Source organism: Eubalaena glacialis, chromosome 13, assembly GCF_028564815.1.
Source record: "Eubalaena glacialis isolate mEubGla1 chromosome 13, mEubGla1.1.hap2.+ XY, whole genome shotgun sequence".
Taxonomy (NCBI): Eukaryota; Metazoa; Chordata; class Mammalia; order Artiodactyla; family Balaenidae; genus Eubalaena; species Eubalaena glacialis.
The window spans coordinates 57,926,733-57,944,227 of NC_083728.1; the positions used below are offsets into that span (position 1 = coordinate 57,926,733).

Below are 17,495 nucleotides of genomic sequence, written 5' to 3' on the forward strand. Positions count from 1 at the left end.
GCCAAAAAAAAAAAAGGATGACCTGTTGGCCATCCTAACAGGTGTGAGGTGATATCTCATTGTGGTTTTTTTTTTTCTTTTCATTGTGGTTTTGATTTGCACTTTCCTAATGATTAGTGATGTCAAGCATCTTTTCACATACCTGTTGGATATCATATGTCTTCTTTGGAAAAATATCGACTTGGGTCCTTTGCCCATTTTTAAATTGGGTTACTTATTTATTTTTTTGCTATTGAGTTGTGTGAGTTCCTTACACACTTTGGATATTATCCTCTTAGTATATATATGCTTTGCAAATATTTTCCCCCATTCAGTAGGTGGCCTTTTCATTTTGTTGATTGTTTCCTTTGCTGTGCAGAAGCTTTTCAGTTTGCATAGTCCCAGTTGTTTATTTTTCCTTTTGTGGTCTGTGCTTTTGGTGTCAAATCCAAAAAATCATTGCCAAAACCAATGTCAGGGAGGTTTTCTCCTATGTTTTCTTCTAGGAGTTTTATGGTTTCAGGTTTTACATTTAAGTCTTTAATCCATTTTGAGTTAAATTTTGTGTATGGTGTAAGGGTCTGATTTCATTCTTTCACATGTGGATATCCAGTTTTCCCAACATCATTTATTGAATAAACTATTTTTTTCCCATTGTGTATTCTTGGCACCCTTGTCAAAGATTAATTGGCTGTATGTGTGTGAGTTTATTTTTGGGTTCTCTGTTCTGTTCCATTGGTCTATGTGTCTGTTTTTATGCCAGTACCATACTGTTTTGATTACTAATAGCTTTGTAATATGGTTTGAAATCAGGGAGTGTGATACCTTAAGCTTTGTTCTTCTTTCTCAAGAATCCTTTGGATTTTCAAGGTCTTTTGTGATTTCATATGAATTTTAGAATTACCTTTTCTATTTCTGTGAAAAATGCCATTAGAATTATGATAGAGATTGCATTGAATGTGTAGATCCCTTTGTGTAGTGTGGATATTTTTAAAATATTGTCTTCCAATCCATAAACACATATCTTTCCATTTACTTATGTCCTTTTCCAATTTCCTTCATCACTGTCTTATAGTTTTCAATGTACAGACCTTTCATGTTCTTGGTTAAGTATATTACTTAGAACTTTATTCTTTTTGATGCTATTATAAATGGGATGGTTTCTTAATTTCTTTTTTCAGATAGCTCATTGTCAGGGTATAGAAATGCAAATGAATTTTGCATGTTCATTTTGCATCCTGCAACTTTGCTGAATTCATTTATTAGTTCTAACATATTTTTGGCAAACTCTTTAGAGTTTTCTATATGTAAGGTTATGTCATTTACAAACAGGGAGAATTTAACTTCTTTTCTGATTTGTATGCCTTTTATTTCTTTTTCTTGTCTAACTGCTCTGGCTAGGATTTCCAGCACTATATTGAATAGAAGTGGTGTCATACAGAATGAAGTAAGCTAGAAAGAGAAAAACATATATCATATGTTAACACATATATGTGGAATCTAGAAAAATGGTACAAATGAACCTATTTGTAGGGCAGGAATGGAGACATAGACATAAAGAATGGACATGTGGACACAGCAGGGGAAGGGGAGGGTGGGATGAATTGGGAGATTAGGTTTGACATAAATACACTACCATGTGTAAAATAGAGAGCTAGAGGGAACCTGCTGTATAGCACAGGGAGCTCAGCTCAGTGCTCTGTGATGACCTAGATGGGTGGGATGGGGGAGGTGGGAGGGAGGTCCAAGAGGGAGGGGATATAGGTATACATATAGCTGATTCACTTCATTGTACAGCAGAAACTAACACAACATTGTAAAGCAATTCTACTCCAAAAAAAAAAAAAAAAGTGGTGAAGGTAGGCATCCTTGTCTTGTTCCTGATCTAGAGGAACAGCTTTCAGCTTTTCACTGTTGAATATGATGTTAGCGGTGGGCTTGTCATATATGGCTTTTATTATGTTGGGCTACATTCCTTCTATACCTCATTTGTTGAGAGTTTTTATCATAAAAAGGATGTTGAATTTTGTCAATGCTTTTTTGGAATCTACTGAGATGATCATATAATTCTTATTCTTCAGTCTGTTAATGTAGTATATCACATTTATTGATTTGCATATGTTTAATTTTCCTTGCATCCCATGGATAAATTTCACTTGGTTGTGGTGCATGATCCTTTTTTTTTTTTTAATAGTGAACATATTTATTTATTTATTTATGGCTGTGTTGGGTCTTCATTGCTGCACGTGGGCTTTCTCTAGTTGCAGAGAGCGGGGGCTACTCTTCATTGCAGTACTTATTGCGGTGGCTTCTCTTGTTGCAGAGCATGGGCTCTAGGGTGCACTGGCTTCAGTAGTTGTGGCACGCGGGCTCAGCAGTTGTGGCTCGCAGGCTCTAGAGCGCAGGCTCAGTAGTTGTAGAGCATGGGCTTAGTTGCTCCGCGGCATGTGGGATCTTCCTGGACCAGGGCTTGAACCTGTGTCCCCTGCATTGGCAGGCAGATTCTTAACCACTGTGCCACCAGGGAAGCCCGCATGATCCTTTTAATGTGCTGTTTAATTCAGTTTTCTCTCATTTTGTTGAGGGTTTTTGCATTTATGTTCATCAGAGATATTGGCCTATAATTTTCTTTTTTTATACTGTCTTTATCTGGCTTTGGTATGAGGGTAGTGCTGACCTTATAAAATGAGTTTGGAAGTGTTTCCTCCTCTTCAGTTGTTTGGAAAGTTGAGAAATATTGGCATTAGTTCTTCTTTAATTCATTAAATTCTATTTATTTTTAGCAGGGGAGGGGGAAGTAGAGGAGGTAAAAAAAAAAAGTTTGGTTTCTGCATCAAAGCACTTTCCCTAAGAGTGGTGATTCATTCATTGCATATCATCATGGGTGCACATAGTTATCCTGGCTTTCATGACAGTTTGAATTCAAGGTAATGTATGGAATATGTATTTTTCTGAAATCCAGTGTATTCATGTGGACATATACAGGGTATCCCTTGTGTTTTCATTCTCATATGAAAGATAATGGCACTTTGGCTTCAAGAACAAATAAAAAATATCATAACTACAACTTGTGTTTGATTTGGGTCTGGGCTAATTACTTAAGGAACAATTCAGTAATAAAGGTCTCAGATATTTAAATTCCCTATGAAGCTGCAGTTAATTAAGGGGCTGCTGATTCTGAGAACTATGCAACCAACAGGGAATGAGGGAAGAATTACATGTCTGGATGCCAGGTTCAGAGCCAAATATCAATAATCTCCTTCACACTTCTGCAATATCTACAAATAAAGTAGAGAGAAAGGATAAAAATAATATATAATGATAAATAAAAAGTACATATAGAACTGGGAAAATCTTTTTTCATTACATTTGCCACTTATTCCAGTTCAATAAGATGTTTGTAAGGAAAAAAAGCAACTTAAGACAGAAAACTAGTTACACTGTTGCAGTTCAGAACTGCTTGAAAACAGAAGAATGAATACGAATCAACTTCCCTGATTTAAACCTAATTGTTTTAAGACATATTTTGTAACCTGAACATCTATGTTATGCCTTGAAAATTCAAAGCAAGAAGTAAATCATATGGAAAGCCAGAAACTTCAATACAATTAGACAGACGTTTGCTTGTAGTTTTTGGTATCCAAATTTTTTTCCCCACATAGCGCAGATGCCCTTTTTGTAGGCACAGCACTGGCAATAATGAGAACCCAGTTGGTGCACAGAACTTTTACAAATTCTGCAAGTGGAGGACCTATTCTTTCCATGTGGATCAAGTCTTGCTATTTTTTTTTAGGTCAAAGCTTTATTTTTGTCCAGCTCTCTTCTACCACTTCCTGTGATATTCCTTGCACCATCTTTCCATGTATCTAGAGTGATAACAGTACCAAGTTTCTTTTTACATTTTTCACACACCATCCTTCCATGACAGAAGGAGTGGTAGCTAGTTCTTCTTTAAATGTTTGGTAGAATTCACCCATGAAGGCTTCTGGTCTTGGGCTTTTCTTTGTTGGTAGGTCTTTGGTTACTGCTTCAATTACCTTACTTGCAATTGGTCCATTCAGATTTTCTATTTCTTTATGATTCAGTCTTGATAGGTTGTATGTTTCTAGGAATTTATCCACTTCTTATAGGTTATATACAATTTGTTGGCATATAGTTTTTCATAGCAGTCTCTTATGATGCTTTGTATTTCTGTAGTATCACTTGTAATGTCTCCTCCCTTTTTTCTTTGTTAGTCTAGCTAAAGGTTTTTCAGTTTTATCTTTTTAAAAAACCCCAACTATTAGTTTTGTTGATCTTTTTAATTGTCTTTCTAGTGTCTTTGAAATTTATCTCTAATCTTTATTTCCTTACATCTGCTAACTTTGGACTTATTTTTCCTTCTTTTTTCTAATTCCCTGAGGTGTAAAGTTAGATTGTTTATTTGAGATCTTTCTTTTTTCTTAATGTAGGTGTTTATCACTCTCAACTTTCCTCTTAGGATTGTTTTTGATGAATCCCATAAGTTTTGGTATGTTGTGTTTCTATTTTTGTTTGTCTCAAGATAGTTTTTTATTTCCCTCTTGATTTCTTCTTTGACCCATTGGTTGGTTGTACAGGTGTATATCATTTAATTTCCACATATTTATAAATTTTTCTCCTATTTTTGATTTTGTTTCATACCATTGTGGTTAGGAAGGATACTTGATATGACTTCAATCCTATTAAATTTGTTAAGACTTGTTTTGTGACCTAATGTATAATCTCTCCTGAAGAATGTTCCATGTGCATTGAAAAGAATGTGTCTTCTTCTGGTTTTGGATGGAATGTTCTGTATATGTCTGCTAGGTCCATTGGTCTATAGTGTTATTCAAGTCCACTATTTCCTTATTGTTTTTCTGTCTGAATGATCTATCAGTTGTTGAAAGTAGGATATTGAAGTCCTCTACTATTACTGTATCACTGTCTATTTCTCCTTTTAGTTCTGCTAATATTTATTTTATATATCTAAGTGCTCCAATATTGGGTGCATATATATTTATAATTGTTATATCTTCTTGATATATATATATTGGGAACTATGTTCCCCAGAATTCCCTTCCATGTTGGTATGGCTTGAAAAGAAATCCGTGTGTGATCAGGAAGGTTTAAATGAAGCAGCAGCCATGAAGCTCTGAGGTCAGTGCAGGGATGAGTCCTCACTAGCTCATGCACATGATCACTGATCTGCTGAGCCCCTTTGGTCAGCAGCAGGTCCATGGCTCCTGCAGCTCTCACCAAGTCTCTTCCACTAGCTTCTCAGTGTCCTGAGCCAGGCACATTTGCAGATTCAAGGTGAAGGACACCAGCTCCTTCTGCAAGTCATTATGTTATCAAGGGTAGAGGCAGAGAGAGACAGATTGGTTCCAGTTTGTCCTCGCTCTCCCTTGCTTCCCCCTTAACTCTTTTTCTGATTTTCTGATTTCTCTGACTTTAGCAGTTGTAGATGAAGAGGCAGCCAGCCTTCCATAGACTTTCCCCCTTACTCCCACAATCATGTAAAACGTGATCTCTACAATTAATTCCTTATTTTATATTGCTCATGGAGGTTCTGCTTCCCTGGTCAAAACTTAACAGATATGTGTATGAATTTTACCCTAACACATATACATAAATGTATCTTAATTTGACGTCACTTCAAATCAGTGGGGAATGAAAAGGTTATTCAGTCAGCATCCTTGAAAATAATTAGCTAATATATTTGGAAAATAGTATATCTGCACTTCATATCATTCATAAAAATGTGATGATATGCTTATAGAAACATATTGGAAGAAAATATAGAATATATTTATAGCCCCAGAATACAGAAACAAAATGCAAACATCGAAAAAATTGAAAATTTTAATGTATCAAACATAAAGCTGTTCAAAGGCAGTTTTATTTCTTGAGTTTGTCCAAAAATTTTTTTTAAAAAAGAATCTCAGGGTACTGACTTTGAATCAAGACATCCAGCTAGATGATAAAAGTTGTATAAAATTTCCAAAATGGAGTGTGTGTGCGTGTGTGTGTGTGTGTGAGTGAGAGATAGAGAGACAGAGAGATAGATAGATGGAGAGAATATGTGTGTTTGAAGAGAACTTTGGTCATAAGAGCAGCGTGGGCCAGGTATGGAGTCAGGAGCCTTCAGCCATACTGGGAATCAGTATTCCTTCCTGGCTGGATCACAGAAGGAAGATAGGAGATGTGGCTGAAACGTCGTGTTGCTGCAGACGTGGAGCTCACAACAGGAGAATACACAGAGCATCCCCCATCCCATTCTGTCAGGACTTGCTCTTTGCCCCCACACTAACCATTCCTGCTCAGCCTCAGCAGTGAGAACACCAGTGCTTTTCCAGATCCATCTCCCATCACCCTCCTCTTAGCCCTCCTGTTCCAGCCAAATCTCCAAGGCCCTCTACAAACCCAGGCCTTTGCCTGGGCAGTTCTCTCAGCCTGGAACCCACCCCTCTTCCTTCTTTTGATAACTTCCCTCTGCCTACAAGCCCTACTTGTCAGGGCTGGGTCACAGCTTCTTTGCCTCCTCCAGAAAGAATGTCACCCTTTGGCACTTTGAACTACCTTTTTCAACGCACTTATCACACTCATAGTAATTGTCAGTTTACTATCTCTTGCACCATAAGGTTGAACTCCCTGGGGCCATGGATTGTGATTTACATTCCTCTCCACAGCCTTGCCCCTACACAGGTCCTGAGTGCTGAGCCAAGTCTTGAATGAACAGTCTGGTCTCCTGGTTTCTGTTCCTTCCTCTCTTTAACCTGTCCTGCACACAGGCCTGATTCTCATCCTAAAGCAAAATTTGAATTATATCATCCCCAACTCAAAATCCTTCCTTGGCTGACCTTCACCAGGGAAACTATTTCAATTGTTGGCATTCAAGGCCTTGCACACCATGCAGTGAGGACTGTTAGGTCAACTGGGAAAAGGTCAGGTAAGACGCACAATGTTAGGTAAGCTGATCTTAAGAAAATTTACAGAGAGCCCAGTTTAGCACATAATTTTCTCCCTCCCTCCCTTCCTCATTCATTGAGCACCATGGTCAGGACCTGTGCTGGGCCTTGATAAAGAGGAAACTGATTATGTTCCTGTGCTGGCCCCCCAAAAGACATGGGCCTTGTTCTCTGTGCACCCCACCATTGTCTGACTCAAGTGGTGTGCTGGTGAATGACCCTGGTGGGAGTTGGGGGTTGGGGGGGTGGGGACTGATTTCTAGAGTTTGCCAATTTCTGTGGTATAAATACTCCCATTATGGATGATGTCAAGTTACCAACAGGGTCACTGAATGTGGAGTCAGAAATAAATGTACAGTAGCACATCATTGTATGGTATTTCCACCATACGGATATAATAGACACAAAAACCTCAAGAACATAGATAATCGTAAAATAAATAGAAAGAGAAGAATTTTGATTATTTGCTACATTTTTGAATATAATTTAATTGTAGGTTTATATAATACAACTTCTAACGATGACTTTTTAAAAAATATATATTTATTTGGCTGCACCGGGTCTTAGTTGCAGCATGCGGGATCTTTAGTTGCGGCATGCGGGATCTAGTTCCCTGACCAGGGATCGAACCCTGGCCCCCTGCATTGGGAGCGTGGGGTCTTGACCACCAGGGAAGTCCCCAACAATGATTTTTAAAAGATAAAGAATGTATTGAACATCCAGCTTGCAAAACTCCTGAACACACTGTCTCTTCATTTTTTCAAAAAAATTTATTTATTTTATTTATTTATTATTTTTGGCTGCGTTGGGTCTTCATTGCTGCGTGTGGGCTTTCTCCAGTTGCGGCGAGCGGGGGCTACTCTTCGTTGCGGTGTGCGGGCTTCTCATTGCAGTGGCTTGTGGCTCGCGGGCTTCAGTAGTTGTGGCTTGCCAGCTCTAGAGCGCAGGCTCAGTAGTTGTGGCGCACTGGCTTAGTTGCTCCGCAGAATGTGGGTTTTTCCCGGACCAGGGCTCGAACCCGTCTGCCCTACAATGGCAGGCGGATTCTTAACCACTGAGCCACGAGGGAAGACTTCTCCTCTCATTTCTGATGGTTCGTATTTTACTTCTTTCAAGGCGCTGGGAAACAAAGGCAGGAGGAGGAATGCGGCTCAGGTGGGGAGCAGCAAACTCCGGCTCGAGTCCCCCACACGGCCAGTGGGGGGCGACAGACACAGTCTGATAGGCAGCCGGAGTCGGAGTCGAAGACCCCTGCGGTCCGCGGCACCTGCTAGGCTCCTGGACCATGAAGACGCTTTTCCTTTTATTTCGGGCGCGTCCAGGCGCGGGGGACGCTGGCAGGGGTCTTGGGGCGCGGGAGGGCCGCCCCCAACGCGGCCGCCCTCGGCCCAAAGCCCACACCCGGCTGCCTCTGAGGCCGGAAGTTGGCCCAGCCGCCGCCTTCCCGGCATCCCCCGCGCGGTGATCGTGCTTCCGCCTGCTGAGGTTCCAGAGTGGTTCTAGGTCATTAATTAATCAGTGGGCAATTAGTTTATAATTTCCTGGACTAGTGTGGATTAGTGCGGAGGGACGAGGAACAGGAGCTTCCTCCTGGGTCACCCTGAGGCAGCAGCGCCCGGGAGATCAGGGAAGGAGGCTTCCCAGGCTTCCAGTGTGGGTGAGGACGAGGGCAATGGCCTGCTGGCCAAAAGGCCTGCGTTCTCCTCCCAGCTCTTATGCCAACAGTCTGTGTGGCCTTGGGCAAGGCATTTAACCCGGCTGGGCATGGGTTACTGCAGTAGACACTGTTGTTTGGCTCCCAGACATCCGTTCCCTTTCTTTCTCTTTGGCAGGTAGTGCCCACTCCTCCAGGGAGATTTACTCCAGGGCTGCGTCTGGCCCAGTTGGGCTCGGCCCACCGTGTTGGTCCTCTACCCCTCGTCAAATGTTGGCTCCTTGAAAATACTATCCAAACAGCCTGTTGCAAAGACAGAACTGAGTTTGTTGCTTCCCTTGTTCAGGGAGAGCACCATCTTGAAAGAGTCCTTAGTGGAGAGGAGGTGGGAAGGGCAAAGTTGAGATAGAGAGGTTTTGGGGTCTGGTTTAAGGTGGACCTTAATGAGGATTGGGTAAGAATCATGTTATATAGTGTAAGGTTGTTGGTCACAGTAGTTTAGGATTTGTCGTCTCAGCGAGGTGAGGGTTTCAGAGTCTTGGAGCTTCAACAGTTGTTTGATGTTACCTGTTAAAAAGTTGTGCCATGGGGCTTCCCTGGTGGCGCAGTGGTTGAGAATCTGCCTGCCAATGCAGGGCACACGGGTTCGAGCCCTGGTCTGGGAAGATCCCACATGCCGCGGAGCAACTAGTCCCGTGAGCCACAATTACTGAGCCTGCGCGTCTGGAGCCTGTGCTCCGCCCCAAGAGAGGCCGCGATAATGAGAGGCCCGCGCACCGCGATGAAGAGTGGCCCCCTCTTGCCGCAACTAGAGAAAGCCCTCGCACAGAAACGAAGACCCAACGCAGCCATAAATAAATAAATAAACCCAAAGTTTAAAAAAAAAAAAGTTGTGCCATTTTTGATGGATTTTTCTGAAGTCAAAGAGTAAAGTTATCTGCACCTTTTGTGCTCCCGGGCAGGTGTTTCCGGGAATAGTAAACTCACAGTAACAGTCATGTTATTTTGCCTCAGCCAGTGTGAGTCACAGTCCTCTGCTATTTGCACCCAGAGGAATCCTGTATGTGGTTTTCTTGTGCGTGAAATGGGGATTGGGGCGCGGGGGGCGCGGGAGGAGCTGGGCATGCGTGAGAAGACCAAGGTTTCAGCTTGTTGGAGCCTTTCAGTATTACAGCACGGTGGGGCTTACAAAACTGTCTGCGTCTTGAAAAATAATTCTTACTCTCAAATCCGAAAAGGGAGCTGCCAAATCGAAACGAATAGATGTTTATTAAATGTCTCCAACATATCACTATGTTCACTTGCCAACTGCGACTGAACGCATATAGTAACAGGGTCATTGCATTTACTCGGTAAAGGGAGGTGCACGTTCACATGTTTGATGCCATGTGGTGGAGGCGTCAAGGTTACAAATGTTCCAGGCTTATCAAGGCCTTAAAATGGCCCTGGGGTGTTTGACTCCTGGCCTTCCTACTTCCCAGTCATGTGAATTGGGGTGAGCTCCTCCCCTCTCTGAGCTCATTTCCTCCTAGGTATGGTGGGGAAGACGGTGCTTTGGGCAGGATAAGGAGGCTGAAGTGAGTTCATGTGTTGAGTGCCAGCAGTTGCAACTGAGGTGCAGATGATTCTGGAGCAGCGTCAGCCCTTAGCAGTGTGGGCTGCCCTGTGAACTGTGGGTCTAGGACAGCTGTGAGAGAGAGACTGGTCCCATGGGAAGCAAAGTTGGGAAGGACTCAGAGGATTAATCAGGTTGGGAGAGAAAGCAGGAGAAATGAAGATGACAGTAACCACTATCCCAGCTCAGGGAGTCTGGGGCTTGTTCAGGTCAGTTCCTGCACTGCTCCCCCTGACCCCCTCCCCATCCCCAGGACAGGTGCAAGGGCAACATAAAAAATATTGAACAACCAGTTCTTTACAGGCAGGAAACAATCAGAAAAGGCTGGCCGGAGACCCTTGGAGGTCCCCTGTCTCAACAGGCATTAACCCCCCCCCCACTTTTTTTCATTTTTTGGCCATGCTGAGTGGCATGTGGGATCTTAGTTCCCCAACCAGGGATCAAACCCATACCCCCTGCACTGGAAGCACAGAGTCTTAACCACTGGACCGCCAGGGAAGTCCCCAGCATTAACCCTTTAATTACTCCCTTTGGGGGTCTAGGGGAGGGCTGGAGCAGCGGCATTAAGGGGCAGTCGGGGGCTTGAGGAAGCAGCTATTTACAGCCTGTAGGTGACATTCATTTGGGCCCCCTCGGAGCGTCCTGGCTGGATATCTGCTTTGCTAGGGAAGCGTGGAGGTGGCATGTGTGGCACAAGTGGAGGTTGGCAGCGCAGCCCAGTGCAGGGCAGGCATGGGTGAGGAGTAAATTCTGATCAGGTGGGTCCTCTCTGGGCACTCCCAGGCCCTGGCACCTGATGGCTGGGGTCTCCCAGTGAAGCCTGGGCTCCTTGGGGCTCCTGAGCCTTTGAGCTGCGCCCTCACACGGAAATCTGCTGGTCTTCCCTTCATTTAAACTGGGGGAATTCCTTCCCCCTCTCTGTTCCTCAGTGAAGCATTTCCTGTCTCCTCTTGTCTTTCCCAGCAGACCGGAGGGCAAGGTAAGTCTTGAGACCAAGTCATTAGCAACTGGAAAACCAGTTCTCTTTTCCTCGAGGGCAAGAAAGACGGATCTTGAAACTCTGCCAGGACATGAGGGAAAAATATTTGCATTTCATCTTTCTATGGTAAAGAAAGGAAAGGAAAATAAATCACTATACAATTTTAGAATAGAGAGTAGTTTGATAATACATGCTAAAAGCTGTATATAAGTTTATAAACTTTGACCTAGCAATATCTCTATTAGGAATATAACTTGTGGAAATAATCAGAGATGTTTTTCAAAGATTTCTGAATAAGATTGTTTAATGAAGCATTCTGTACAGTAGTAAAAAGAATGAATGTCCAGTGTTAATTTTCATGTTATGAAAATAGTTTACTGACATGGGAAGATACCAAAATATATTACATTTAGAAAACAGATTAAAATAATGTAGTAGCATGATTCCAATAATATAAAAGGGTAAAAATAGAATCCATAGCCTGTTTTATCAGTTAGGAAAAAAGTTGTGTACTGTTTCATTTAATTAAGTAATCAATTGACTCAGCAAAAGTGGGAGCTGCTACGTGCCAAGCATTGTGGGTATAACAGTGAGCTGTTAAAAGTGTAATTTTCAAAAAAGGTAAAAGCATGACTTTCAAATAAATATAAAAGTGGCATTTATCAAAGATTTTAACTCATTAATGAAGGAGGAAACCATAAAGATGTTAAAACTGGTTTAAAAGAGAATCTGAAGAAGAGACATATACATGGGAAATCAGGAATGCTGAAATCAATTTGCTAATAATGGATACAAGACTGCTCAGCAGCCTAAAGCAAGGAATGTAACGTTTGGAATCATCTCTTCCACAGGACGACGAGAATGCCAGCCAGCCATGCTGTCCATCCTCACAGGGTAATAATCAGTAGCATTGGTGGGATGTGACTTGCTTTCTAGGAGCAGGAATTATTGGCATTACTATCAGTTTTCTGCCAATTAAATTCTGTCTCCACAGAGCTGTCAAATAGCCTCATCAGAGACAAACAAAGGTGCACTCCCCTATGGGATCGGATGATCCCTGGAGGCTCCAGCTTGCCTTGGAAGGCTATCCAGGCATCTCATTTGCCCATTTCAAGTCTTCCACACTTTTCCCAACAGGGCTGTGTAAAAGAATAACAGAGGGACTTCCCTGGTGGTCCAGTGGCTAAGACTCCGCGCTCCCAATGCAGGGGGCCTGGGTTCTATCCCTGGTCTGGGAACTAGATCCCACACGCCGCAACTAAGAGTTCCCATGCCACAACTAAAGATCCCGCACGTGGCAACGAAGATCTTGCTTGCCACAACTAAGACCCGGTGCAGCCAAGTTTATTAATTAGTTAATTTTTAAAAAAAAGAATAACAGGGTGTCACTTAAACTAAGGCCAAAGAGAAGGTGCCTGCTCTGAAGGTGCGGTCAAGACCTTCCGGTTAGATGAAGCAGCACGTGCAAAGGGCGAAGAGGAAATAGAGGCCCAGTGGGGCTGGGCGTGAGCCAGGAGTGAGGACGGGAAGGGGAAGAGGTCAGCACGGGTGGATGCTGCAGCACCTGCAGGGAGGAGCCGCGAGGATTTGAGATCTCCTAAGTGCAGTGAGCACTGCTAGGGTTTTTAACAGGGAGATGCCGTGATCTAGTTGGTGTTTTGTTAAACATCTCTGGTTGCTGTGGGAGAAGAGCCTGGAGGGGACCCAGGACCCACCAGGAGGGGGGCTGGCGGGCCTGTGCCGGGGTTGTGGGGTGGGGGAGAAGGCCTGGGCTCTCCCGCTCGCTTGTTCTGGGCTGGAGACACCAGAACGTGCCGATGGATTGGTGGGAAGTAAGAAGTATTGCTGTGTCGGGCTCAGCCTATCAGTAGTAACGCTGGTGGCGAGGGGTGCCTGAGCCCCTCTCCCGGCCCCACGACACGGCAAGGCCTTCACAGACGTGTTGTGGCTGGACTGGCCCTTGTGGTTCTTATTATGATTGCAAGACACACCTTAACAACAACCCTCAGGAAACTTTGGAAAGAAACCAGATTTATTACTCACAGGTCCTGGAGGGCACACCACACACCGTAGGGCCACACAGCGAGGTCGAGGGTAGGTGGGGGATGGGGGACGCGGACAGGGGGCTCTGCCTTTATTAGGGTCCAAGGGTGAGGAGGCTGGGGTTTCCCGGCTTCACTCGTTGTCGAATTTAAATTCTAATTCATGGCCGAATTTAAAAGCTGAGAGTTGGGGGAGTTCCTGGTGGTCTAGTGGTTAGGATTCGGCACTTTCACTACCGTGGCCCAGGTTCAATCCCTGGTCAGGAAACTGAGATCCCGCAAGCCTCTCGGCAAGGCCAATAAATAAATAAATAAAACCTAAGAGTGGGAATTTGGGCTCAGGAAGGGAAAAGTGGGGTCACTCCAGTGGTCAGTTATCTAGGTCACCCAGGGCTTTCTAAACCTTTCTAATCCTTCATGGGCGGGGCCGCCTGGCTCCTTATCTGGTTGTCAGCTAGTAGCTGTGTCGCACAGCTGGCGATGTGTTCATTCGAGATGGAGGTCTTGAAATGGATGCCCCAGCAACCAAAAGCTTAATGTCAGACACTTACACTGCAAATATATATATATTGGTCTCTTCCCCCCTCACCCCCGTTCCTGAAGCCCTTGGAATTCCTGGGTGATTGGAGCATCTTTTGTTCTAATGAGATAATTCTTGGTGGCCTCTTTTGCTCCTGGATGGGGACTGGTCACCAGAAAGGCCAAGCCGTGATTAGAAGCTTGAAACTTCAAGCCCCATCTCCCATCTTCTGGGGAGCGGGAAGGGGCTGGAGATTGAGTTAATAATGGATCGTGCCCACGTGACGAGCCTCCATAAAAATCCTTAAAGTACAGGGTTTGGAAGGCATCCAGGTTGGGGAACACATCCACGTGCAAGGTAGGTGGCACACCCCAGATCCATGGGGACAGAAGCTCCTGCAGTCGGGACCCTTCCGGACTTTGCCCCATGCGCCTCTTCACCTGGCTGTCCATCTGTGTCCTTTATTGTATAATAAACTGGTAAATGTAAATAAGTGTTTCCCTGAGTTCTGTTGAGTCGTTATAGTAAATTATCAAACCTGAGGAGGGGGTTCCTGGGAACTCCCGATTTGTAGCCACGTCAGACAAGTGCAGGTGACCTGAGGACCCACCACTTGTGATTGGCATCTGAGATGGGGAGAGTCTTGTGGGACCGAGCCTTTAACCTGTGGGATCTGCACAAACTAAGGAGTTTTTCCTTTACAATTGGTTATGGGTGGGGAGAAAAAGGCTGAATCAAGGATGGCTCGCAGGCGTGTGGCTTGAGCAACTGGGTGCAGGGTGGTGCCGTTTTCTGAGACGGGGTGCCTGTGGAGTGTCTGAATTCGAGGGAATCTCCAGGTTCCTAGTTAAAGATGCCTGGTGGGAATCCAGATCCCCAGTACCCAGCCTGTGTCTTGGAGGCACAGCTATGGACTGCAATTGGGGGGTGTCTTTCTCCCTGGGCCCCTAGAACAGGGGTATTCCAATCCCAGCTGCCTACTGACTCCCCCAGAGCTGTCTGTCCTCCTGGCAAGAGAAACATCCACACTTTGACTTACCCAGAAGCCATTCATTAGCAGTAATTAGCACAGTCACTTATTTCCCTGGAGGGTTGATGGGGGAGGAGGAACGTGGCTGGAGGCAGGTGGCTCTCCACCTTGCAGGGGATGCTGGAGTTGGTTTCTCCACACCTCCTCTCTGGCCAGCATCATGTGGCTGCCCAGCTCATGGCTCAGTAGGTACCCCACAGGCAGACCTGCAGACTCCAGCTCTGTGCCCAGCTCACCTCTGGAACTGGGGGCCTCTCATTCTCCACCTACCCCTAGCCGAAGTTAATTCTGTACAGTCACTTCCTCTCCATGAGCCCTTGGCCATGACCTCTGACCTCACAACTTCTAGGTCTGCGAGTCATTGATGAGTCACCAAGAGTGCTAGAAGTGGCCCAGGCCGGCGATGGGCACCCAGCAAGGCAGTTTGCCCCGCGTGCCCACTCCCTCTGCCCTTCCCAGCTCAACTCTTCCCATCAGGCTCCGTCCGGGCTCGGCCCTTCCCAGCATGGAGCTCCCCTCTCTGTTTCCTGGTGCAGAGGAATTGCAGTCCTTCCAGACTGATTTCTCAGTGTTGCAGTGAGAGTCATTCTAGTTGGTCCTGGGTAGGAGGAAGAGCAGTGTGCTTGACTGGTGAAGAACGCTCTTAGTCATGGAGGAAAGGAGACCTTTCCAATGACATTTCTGTAGGATGACTGGCCACCTTCCTCCCTGGTGATTCCCAGCCAGGCTGGTGGGATATTTTTCCAGAACAACAGGAGTCAATGGGGAAAATGTGCTCTAAGAATTCTGATGTACAGCCAACTTTTCCGAAGAAGGAATAGGTTATGAACAAAACCTAGGAGAATGCTCTAAGCCATGGAAGGAAAACTCTGGAGGAAGCTGACATGGAGACCTACCATCGAGAAAGAGATGGACCACTAAGGAATGGCGGAACAAGTATAAGTGCAGTTTTTTAAAAAGTGCTGAAAGTCTTAGTGGACCACGAGAATGAACAATGCTCCATATTCCAGGAAGACATTAACCAGAGTGAAGATACATGGAGTCACACCATTAACACCTGGACCCTGGATGTCCAGCATTCAAAGAGTCAGACAGTGGTGTGGGTCAGGGAGGGGCTCTGTGTTTAGAAAGTATGGGGTTGAGGAAGGGACTGGGGAGGAGGGACCCCTAGGACTATAGAAAGGAAGGCTGGGCAAGGAGGGGGACGCTCAACTTCCATTTTGAGGAAATGTCAAGAGGACAGGCAATGCTGTTATAAGATGGAGAAAATTTTATTTTGCAGAATTTGGGGTGGGGGTGCGGGTGGGGAGTGCCTGGACTACAGAGCCCAGGGTCCGAGAGCCTGAAGATGGGGAAAGGATTCGGTGTGCACCGATGAAGCTGGGTTTCTCGTGGAAGGGAGAAGAAACAGAACTCTGGGGCTGGGACTGGGGTAAGCAGAACCGAGAGGGCCTTGAGGAGCCTGGACAGAGGTAGAGGAAATGCGAGGCCTGGGGCCATAGGAGCCATGGCGAGGCTCTGAGGGGGACCCAGGCTCTTGGGATGGGGAGAGCTTTCCAAACGTCACTGGAAAGGTCTCCTTTCCTCCATGACTAAGAGCATTCTTCGCCCCAGTCTCCAAGAGGCAGGGAGCCCCCGAGTGACAGCTGAGCTCCCAGGACAGTTCAGGAGTGGTTAGATGGAAGGACGTCCCCTCGGGAAGGTGATGAAATGCCAGCCGGTGAGCAGTGTCCCCGAGACCAGCCAGGCCAGGTTCCTCAAAACCATTAGTGCCCTGGAAAAACTTGCCTGCAGACAGCACAGCCTGGCCGTTGCTCAGTCGGCGCTCAGCCTGGCGTGGCCTCCAGCCCTTTGCCTGAGCAGTCATGACAGACATAGCGGGGCTGACAAGCCTCTGCACAGATGCACAAACCAAGGCCAGGTTGGAAGAAGCAGCTGCTATGTCCCTGGCTCCTTCGGAGTGCTCTGCTTGCTCTGGGAGCTTACTTGAGTCACCTGGCAGGGATGGAGCATCTGTTCTGTCCCAAGCCCTGCCCTCCGAGCACAGGAGATACCCAAAGACGCGGTCCCCTGGCTGGCCCAAACCGCAGAGTGCGGATGGGTGAGTGGGGCTGGACTGGAATCAGGCCTCTCAGCCCAGCGGGGCCCAGTGTTGCCACAGCTTCTGAGGTTCATGAAACGGTGGATATTCAGATTTCTTTTTCCATTTTTTAATTGTAGTGAAATATACATAAGATTTATCATTTTAGCCATTTTTAAGTGTACAGTCCGATGGCATTACATACGTTCACAGTGTTGTGCAACCATCACCACCATCCGTCTCCAGAACTTTCATCTTCTTGAGCAAACTCCTTACCCATTAAACACTAACTCCGATCCCCCCTCCCCCAGTCTCTGGAACCCACCCTCTACTTTCTGTTGCTATGAATTTAACTGCTCTAGGGACCTCATATAGGTGGAATCATACAGTATTTGTCCTTTTGTGTCTGGCTTATTTCACTCAGCATAATGTCCTCAAGGTCCATCCATGTTGTAGTGTGTGTCAGTGCTTCATTCCTTTTCATGCTGAACAGTACATAATGGTCCACCTTTTGTTTATCCATTCATCCATCGATGGACACTGGGTTGTTTCACCTTTTTGTCTGCTGCGAATAATGCTGCTGTGAACATGGGTGTGCAAACATCTGTTTTAGCAGGGACTCAGAAAA

General features: G+C 45.3%; 1 pseudogene; it reads right to left on the minus strand.

The window, feature by feature from the left end:
• Positions 1-3,587: 3,587 nt before the first annotated feature.
• On the minus strand, positions 3,588-3,894 carry LOC133104060 (cysteine-rich PDZ-binding protein-like; annotated as a pseudogene).
• Positions 3,895-17,495: the final 13,601 nt, after the last annotated feature.